We start from the raw sequence: 9,831 nt of genomic DNA on the forward strand, positions 1-9,831 counted from the left end.
AGTATTTTAAACATCTTTATCTTCCACACTGATTAGCACAAAACAACAGAAAGCAAAATTTTTGAAACTTGAAACTTGATAAGAATTCTTGTTAAGCATCTCAAAGCACTTATATGGATCTGTAAAATTCTGGAATACTAGAAAGAGTAGGAGAATTTGGAACACAACTGAGGAGAAGTGATGTGCTTTTTCCTATGGTTAGCTGTCCTGCTTACTTATATACTGTCTTATTTCATTTCAAAGGTGGACAATAACACATAAAAGGAAACATACATTAAGCACTTGACAAACTTGTACTTTTATTCAAAACAAAAATGATGAACTTAGTCATGTAAGTAATATGTAGCATGTAATAAAGTAGTAAGTTATAGAGGAAGCCTCAGGTTGGAAAACCTTTAATGATGATTAATAAAGAAAATTATCTCCTTTCAGGAGAGGAACTAGGAAACATGACAATGTCAAGCCATACAGTTACATGTAGAAGATGGGTGAGGCAATGATCCTGAGACTCTCCACAAGATTTTTGAATCTAGCAGTTAATTAGAAAGATTCTCACCTTGACTAACTATATATACTGATACCTGTGAACTAAGCAACTGCACTGAAGATGGTAATCTATAATAATAGTTTCATGCTTGGAGTGCCTGTCATTCTGGTCTTCTGAATATGGACTGCTTGTCAGGACATGCCAGTTGCTGCTGTGCTGTCTCTGGAGTAGATGATTGTTCAAAAAGAAGGGGGTGATGAAGGCAAGAGATAGGAATAGGAATATTATGGGACTGTCCTGCTTCAAGGTTGTATATGGTGAGATTTTTGGACTTAAGTGTAAGCATAAGAAGTATGTAATTCTTTATGCCTATTTTTAAAAATATATTCTAATTTTTAAATGTTTTTTTCATCATATTCTATAGGTACTTAAAGTTCAACATATCAATACTTGATGAAATATACCTGTTCCATGTTATGCCTAAGATGTTTGATATCCAGACAGATAGTGAGGTTAAGCTTAACAGCCTAGGTTGTATGGTAATAACAGTAAGCTTGTCTTCTAGATGGTTAACAACCTAAGTTTGCAGAACAAGTTAGAGAAAAAAGAGGGCCACAAGGAAATCCAACATTTTGGCCCTAGCCCTCCAAGGTCACTTAAGACTCAGGACTTATGAGAACTTGTACTCTAATGTCATGTAACTCGGTAGTGTCCCAAATTTTCTGATCAAGGAGAATATGGGGCCAAAGAGGAAAGTGATCAATGATGTAGAGTGTGCCTAAGGAGAGTCACATGGAGAGAAAACATTCTCTCAGGCTTTCACAGAGAACACATTGGTCAAGCAATGGCCGTGACTCATCCACATGGCTGACCCTGACAAATGTTCTACAATCTGAGGTAAAGGATCTCACTGACTTTATCAGACCGAAAAGCCACAACTCTTGTTGCATAGGTCCTGCTTTACCTTGGTCTTAACCATCCAGCAGAAAAGTACAAAAACGAAGTATAAGAAGTAAAGCCATGGTGTTACGTTGAGCTGTAGGGGAGTCAGGTCAACAATTTCTGACATTGCCACTGAAGCAGAAGACCCAATACTATTATGGACTCCTGGAGTCTTTTAGAATATTTTGCTGAGTTTTCACACCTATAATATTTAAATGATGGAACTTAACAAAAAAAAGGGGATACAAATGATTTTCCATTTTGTATCTGTGTATTCAAAGTGGTTAGGATAGATATATAGTTACATTCTCTTAATGAATAGAGGGATTTGCTCTAATGGTGTTTGTAAATAGTATATCAAGTCCACATCTTGTACAGCAATTAACCACTAGAAAGAATGTATGCAATGTGTTAATTATTGAAACTGTCCTATCAATTTGGTTTGAAACAGTCTCATTGCTGTTTGTTTCTCAATGAAATTATGGGAAAAAAATAAAGAAAATTATCTTCTTTCAAAAACTCCTGACTTCAAAAACAACATAAAGGGGCCAGCCAGATAGCTCAGTGGGTTAAAGTGCCAGCTTAGGCAGACTCAGGGACCTGGGTTCAATCCCCGGTGGACCATGCCAGCCCCACCTTAGCCAACCATGGCACATGAGGGGTGATTGAGACTGGGTGCGGTGATGCACACCTGTAATCCCAGGACTTGGGAGGCTGAAAACAAGAGGATCACCATGAGTCTGATCTGTGTAGTGAGACTCTGTAGACCCAGTACATGTATATGTTTAATTAAAATAAATAAAAATATAAACAATGTAAAACTGACTTAAGGAGAGAGACCCTAATTCCAAGTATATATTAAATATAACTGGAAATCATGTAAAAATGTCAGGATTCACCTGCAATCACCTGGGAAGATCCAAATGTCAGTGGCATAAGTTAGGAAGTCTGTGCCAGCAGGGTGAAGGATCTATGCCACCAGGGTGGGAAAGGGGAAACAAAACTTGAAAATAAAATGAATGGATTCTGGAAAAAGGTAACTTCCCAGGAGAATTGGAAGATAACCCAATTCAAATTATATTTTTTAAAAATATGAGCACAGATATTTTTAGCTAATTTCAACAACTTCATCCCTTTCATTGGATTTTAGTATTTAAAAAGTGCAGTTAATTCTAACGTTACATATAAAAAGACATACCTCACATCTTTTCATTATGTTTCACATTTTAACTTAGGAATTTAGTGAAATGGGACAGAAAGATAAGTGTGGCTCCTGGAGATTCTACGTGTAACACTTGAACTGACCCACAATGCATCAGTGACATGTATAAAATGATATCACAGATACAAGTGCCCCTTTAAATAATCATAGTGGCTGGGATTACAGATCTATCATAGAGTTTTCTACACAAAGCTTTCAATAATTAGTCTTTTGAATACTTGATAAAAATGAGACATCAAATTCAGTAGTTGTGATTGATGAACTAATGGTCAACTTGAAATGGCAATCTGAATTAAGTCAACATGGTTTTAGATGAGGAAGGCCCACTTGAGGATTGTTGTTAGCAGCATAAAAGGAGAACTGAAGGGCAAGATGGCACAGTATTGCCGGAGCAGCTTGTCATGCTGGTTTTACCAATACAAACTCAGCTGTTCTCATCACAAGAGGAGTTGGAGGCCTCGTTGTTGCTCAGGATAGCTGCTGCTCTCTTCGAGGGAGCTCTGGCCCTTGCCTTGAGTGTCAGATCCTATCTCTAGCACATATTCCCCATCCTGGTGGTATCAATCCCTCAGCTTCTTGGCGCAGATTTCCTAACCTGTGCTACTAAACTTTGGGCTTTCCCAGTGCAGATTCTTAATACAGACTTGTATGAGACATTGCTATGGGATCTAGGCCCTCAGCTGGACTCTTTGGTTCTCTGCCATGTAGACAGATATCTTGCCCTCCTCTGCACCTGACTTTTTGTGTAACTATTATACAATAATCCTATAAATTATATGTCCTGTATTAAATCCACTTCCTTGCAAACCCAGAACTACAACAGCAGTACAATTAAGAAAAAATACAGACTGTAGATCACTAATGGCTCATGATTAAGAATAGAGTAATTTTTAACAGTGAAATTAATAATGGTGAGGAATGCTACCCTACATTAGAAAATAACTGCTCCACAAGATGACTGCTGCAATTTTAAGACCCAATATAAAATCTAATACTTATAGGTTTCATATTTGAAACTAAAGTATACTGCTAATAACAGAGCATAATCCTTAAAATATTAAGGGTATTAAAATTGGCCATGAATGCTTTGTGAAACTAATGACAGTGAAAGTTCATGCTAACATAAATGAAAAATGTTCATTTATTCCTAACTGAATACATTTTCTCTTTCTGATTCAATTAAATGCCAAAAATTCATTCACAAGAGGAGAAATTAGCATGCTGTTGAAATAATTTGCTGAAGAACATCAATTACTCTAGATATGTGAATTAAATTTGAGTTAATTTGTTCATTTACTCATTTACTAAAAAAGCTTTGCATTACTATTATATATGAGCATTATGAAAGATACTTGCAATAGAGAAAAGGAAGTTATGTTAAGTTCTCATTACAAATTGAGCAAAAACACAACTAATCAAAGAAACTGATTAGGTCGCAAAGGACGGTCTTAAGATTTTCGATTTTAATTATATGCCCACTTTTCTTCCAGACATGTTAAAATGACATTGTAAACATTTCAGTACATTTAATTCCTATTGATTAGCATATAAGATGTATAAAAATGTGAAATATGCAAAATTAATTAGAATGTAAAATTAGTTAAAATGTAAAACACATAAAATATCTCAGTACTAAAGCAGACATAGCATTGAATTTAGTCACCATATTGCGTAGCATCAAAGATTTTCTGTTTAATGTTTATACTTCGCCAGCAGCTCAACTCAAAAATGTGAAGAAAGTTGGCAAAGTTATCAGCTCCATGTGAAAAATAGCAGTAAAGTCTTACTTTTGGATACAGGATGCCCCCATGATTTGAAGAACTTCAGTGTATTTGATCATAAATGATGTCACAAGAGCTTAGCATTCATTATGAAGAATATGTAAGCAAGGAAAATAAGACAATTTTATACAACATTTTTAAGAAACTGAGTGAGTTATGTAATGTTTTAAGAAACTGAGTGAGTTAGATAGTAATTGCTAAACAGATTCCACTAAACATAGAATTCTTGAGAAAGTTCATAAAGCAGTTCACCTTGAAACTTTAAATGTTGAACATTTCAATCCTAGAAAGGTATTTCAAGAAAGAAAAATAAGTGCAAAAGATAAAATTGCTCTACTGCAAACCTTCGTTTTTCTGGTAGTGACTAGTACTATAAAAAATAAAGTAAAGAAAAGAAGAAACATAAAAGACATTTTTTTCATAATTTTATTGATAAACAAATAACAATGAGACAGTTTCAAATCAAATCGCTAGGACAGTTTCAATAATTAACACTCTGCATACATTCTTCTTAGTGGTTAATTACTGTATAAGATGCGGACTTGAGATCCTATTTACAAACACCGTTAGAACAAATCATTCTATTAATTAAGAGAATGCAACTATATATCTATCCTAACCACTTTGAATACACAGATACAAAATGGACATTCATCTGTATACCCTTTTTTTGGTGAAGTTCCATTATTTGAATATTATAGGTATGTAAACTCAGCAAAAGATTCTAAAAGAGTCCAGTAGCCCATAATAGCATTGGGTCTTCTGTTTAATTGGCAATGTCAGAAATTGTTGATCTGAGTCCCCCACAGCTCAACATGACAGCATGGCTTTACTTCCTATATTTCGTCTTCATACTTTTCTACTGGATGGTTAAGACAAAAGTAAAGCAGGACCTGTGCAACAAGAGTTGTAGCTTTTGGGTCTGAGAAGGTCAGTGAAATCCCCTCAGGATTTATCCTGAGATCCTGTACCTCAGATTGTAGAACATTTGTCAGGGTCAGCCAAGTGGATGAGTCATGGCCATTGCTTGGCCAATGTGTTCTCTGTGAAAGCCTGAGAGAATGTTTTCTCTCCATGTGACTCTCCTTAGGCACATTCTACATCATCGTTCACTTTTCTCTTTGGCCCCATAATCTCCTTGATCAGAAAATTTGGGACACTACCGAGTTACATGATGTTACAGTACAAGTTCTCATATGTCCTGAGTCTTAATTAACCTTAGAAGGTTAGAGCCAAAATGTTGGCTTTCTTTGTAGCCCTCCTTTTTCTCTAATTTTGTTCTGCAAACTTAGGTTTTTAACCATCCAGAAGACAAGCTTATTGTTATTATCAAATAACTTAGGCTATTAAGCTTAACCTCACTATCTGTCTGAATATCAAATATCTTAGGCATAATAAGGAACGGTTATTTTTCATCAAGTATTGATATGTTGAAATAAAAGACATTTTTGTGACCATATGTTAAGTGAAAGAAATACAGACCAGCAGTGGTACAGTATTGCAAAAAGAGAATATTTTTTTATACTTGGAGAATTTCACATTCCCTGCAGACAGGAAGATAAGCATAACTTGCAGTGAAAATTTTGGACTCAAAATAAACAAATAGATGACAGGGGTAAAAGGTAGGAATTTTTAAAAGTATAACAAGGTGAGACTTTGTGATAAAATGTCTATTGCCAGAATCCAACTGAGTAGAAAGAACCAGTGAGTTAAGATGTCAGAAGGAAGGAAGGAAAGCTAACCTAATAAGACTTCTTCAGGGAACTACAAGTCAAATGATTAAGAAGAGAGAAAACAGATGACAGAGATTAATTGGTAGTGGGATTAAAGGTCAAAAAATATTTTCAATTATTTAATCAGTTCATGATGGAAACCAAAAGTTATGTAAAATCATTTAATTTACAGAATTCTGTATAATAGTTTACAGAATTACACATCTCTTCATAGAGTATTAATTAAAATAAAATGTCATTTGCATGTATTTCTATGAATATGCTCTTGCATATTGGAACATTCTATCTTGTTAGTGATCATAGAAAAAAAAAAAGAGAAAAGTAGACAAAAAGCAACCAATTGATGAATGACGACATTTTGAATGAGTCTCCATGTCAGACCTGCATTCTGCTACCTCCAAAATAAATATGTTACAGTGTTATCCCTGTCAGGAAAATAACAGAGTAACTTACCTGGAACACTCCTGTTATGGCTTGTTCCCCAGATATTTGTCTCCCCCAAAGACTTATGCAGTCATGAGGCAAGGGGCTTTGTGAGTTAGTGAATAATCTATTATCCAGTGCTGGGATTATGGCTGTGAGTGCTACACCTGACCTGGGGCAGATATCCCTAAAACAGTATAAGGAAGGTATAGAGGCTTGCGTTCTGTTCTTTCATTTTTGCTCTTGTTGCTTTTGCTGTTTTCTGCTACCATAAACTTTTCCCCTCTGCCATGTGCCACTCTGCCTTGAAGCCAGGTGCTTTGGTAGCTGTTTCAGTATGGACATAAGCCTCCACAAACCATGAGCTAAATAAACCCTTCCTTACTTAATTTTGGGTGTTGGGTATTTTTGTTCCAGCAAGGAGAGAAAAGTGACCAAGACAACTCCTCAAAGAAGAACAAGAAATTTCTGCTGTTAAAAGCAAGGAAAAAGGTGCTTTTTCAGCTTGAGCCCTACATCTGGTGAGAAGATATAGCTCTCAACTCTATTGTCTGCAGCAACAGGGAAATTAAGCCCATGTCCTTCTTCTTCAATGAATGGGTGGTGATGTCAGAGCAGTTCCTGAACAAATAGGACACAAATGTTTGGTGAGCATTTTCTGACAGTAGCTGTTTGCTAATCCTTAGTCATGCTATTTCAACTTCACTGTGATACTATGAAGTATGAGGGACCAGGGAAGGAAACTGAATTTTGAGAAGACAAGTGAAGTGTCCAGGAGAAGCAATCAAGGGCAGATCAGGAATACAATTCCATGACTCACCAATGTATTGAATATATATTTATTGCACAGCCTTATTCTTGTGGATCTGAATTCAAAAGCTCTTCCAGCTACAGGTGAAAAGAAATATCAATGAAGGATTAACCATTTGTAAACATAGTGTTTCTCTCCTTTCCCAGAATAAATTGTCTAAAGCATTTTCAATTAATTATGTAATTTAATAAGCATATCAGAATGTTACTGCTTTGAACTTTAAAAACTCCACAGTGCTAATAAAATCTTCTTGCCCCTGGTGAGATGAAATTATCTTCTCTAAGCAAAAGCTAAATTCTACATTAGTGATAAACTTTACACACTCCTATGAGACATGATATTAGATAACAACACCATTATCACAAGGTTTGGATTTCTAGTATCATGCTGGCAGTCTAGAATTACTACATATAAATCTACCAGAAGGACACAGGTAGAGATAATGAAACACATGTGGTCACTCTAAGATAAAAGGCATCAAGTTAATATTATTCATTACAGTTAAGAATTTCCCCCAGATGAACTAAAACTCAGATTTCAATTATTTGATGTCATAAAGCCCAGAGCAATTAGATTTTGAACACTGATGTAAGTGGAGGTGTAAAATTTCTTGGCTGAAATAAAATGATATTTGCTCTCTGACAACAAAAGACAAGCAGTCCAATATCAAGCTTTACAACCCTTATCAATATGGCAATTATGCAAAATGGAAGAAATTTTATCCAGCGAAGCATATTACTACTTATGAAGTGGGTGATCAATTTCACTTGGAAAAGTTAGAGCTCATTCACAAATTTGGCAACATCAGAGATTCAAAATGAAACAAAACAGCCACATGCAAATGAAATATGACAAATTACTGGCAATATTTGTGTCTATTCTAGGCCAGTAGCCCACTGTTTCATTGAGGGTAGCTTTATCATAACTTTTGATATCAGCAGATGAGTCTACCAGTTTGATACTTTTTAAATATCACTGTGGCTATACTATGTCTCTTGTATTTCCACACAAATGTTAAGGTCAGGTTAACAATTTCTAAATGAATAACGAACAGTGATTTTTATAATATTGCCTTGACACTATTATTTGATTGGAGAAATGATGCCATGTTGACAATTTTAGTTTTGTTAACAATTTCTTACAAAAAGTTTGCATTTTTCACTGTGCTCCTTTTGCTAAACCTATTCTTGTTTTATTATTTTTGATACTGTTGTAGATCCAACTTTTCCTAGTATAATCTTAACATTGTTCTATAATAGCATATAAAAATAAGTGTCTCCACATACCTTGATCTTCTAACTTTAATGAATGGGTTTTTTTACTTCTAACAAATTTAAAATTTACATGAATTTCTCAAAGCTTTCTACATACAAGATCATTTTATCTTCAAATAGAGATAGTTTTCCTTTTTTTTCAATTTGGATGTCATTGATGCCACTTTTTTGGTATAATTATGTTAACTAGACCTGCAGTGAAACGTTTAATAAAAGTGCCAAGAATGGACATTCTGAGAGTGCAGGCTGGGCGAGTGAGTGAGTCAACCTCTGGCCCAGCGGGATCCTGAATAAACCCAGAGTGCAGGCCCAGCACGGAACCCTTCAGCAGAACACCCTGCAAAGAGCCTAGAGGCAAGACCCACCCAGCTGATTCAGGAGCAGAACATCTTGCCAGAGAGACACAAAGGGTTCAACTCTAATGGCTGCAGCAGAAAGAAGTGGAATACAGCAGCCAGATCCAAACAACACCCACCTGGAGGAATCTGAACTTCGTAGATCTGGACCTGGTGCTCAGGTAATAACTATCTAAGCTCTACACCAAAGGTCAGAAGACAGTGGTATACAAAATGACAAAGAGAAGGAACAAAATGCAGTCTCAGCCCTTGAGTCCACCCAGTACAACTGCAGAAGACACTAGCACTGAGGAAACTGAAATTCACACACCTGATATCTCAGAAATACTAGCGTTGACAGTAAAGAACCAACTGCAGAAAGGTATAGAAGAAATCAGATCAGAAATAATTTTGGAAATAAAAAATGTAGTGGTAACTATAATCAAAGAAGTACTAAGTGCTTCTAAAGAATACACTGATAAAAAAAATAGAGGAGAATATAAAAATGATGGAACCCCTGAATAAACAATTTAGAAAAGAAATAGAATCTATGAAACAGTTTCAAAGTGAAATACAGGAAATTAAAACTTCAATCACAAGCTGGCAAAACCGTTTGCGTGAAAGTGAAAATAGACTTTCTGACCTTAAAGACACCATTGCAGCTAATGAAAAAGTAAGAAAAGATCTCTTAAAAACAACTAGGCTGAAGGAAAAAATAATTCAATACCTGCAAGACGATGCAAAGATGAACAATGTGAGACTAATAGACATCAATGAGAAGGAAGGAGTCAATACAAATGATATAAAAAGAATATGGGCAGAA

The sequence above is a fragment of the Octodon degus genome, unplaced genomic scaffold (assembly GCF_000260255.1).
Source record: "Octodon degus isolate 3935 unplaced genomic scaffold, OctDeg1.0 scaffold00007, whole genome shotgun sequence".
Lineage (NCBI taxonomy): Eukaryota > Metazoa > Chordata > Mammalia > Rodentia > Octodontidae > Octodon > Octodon degus.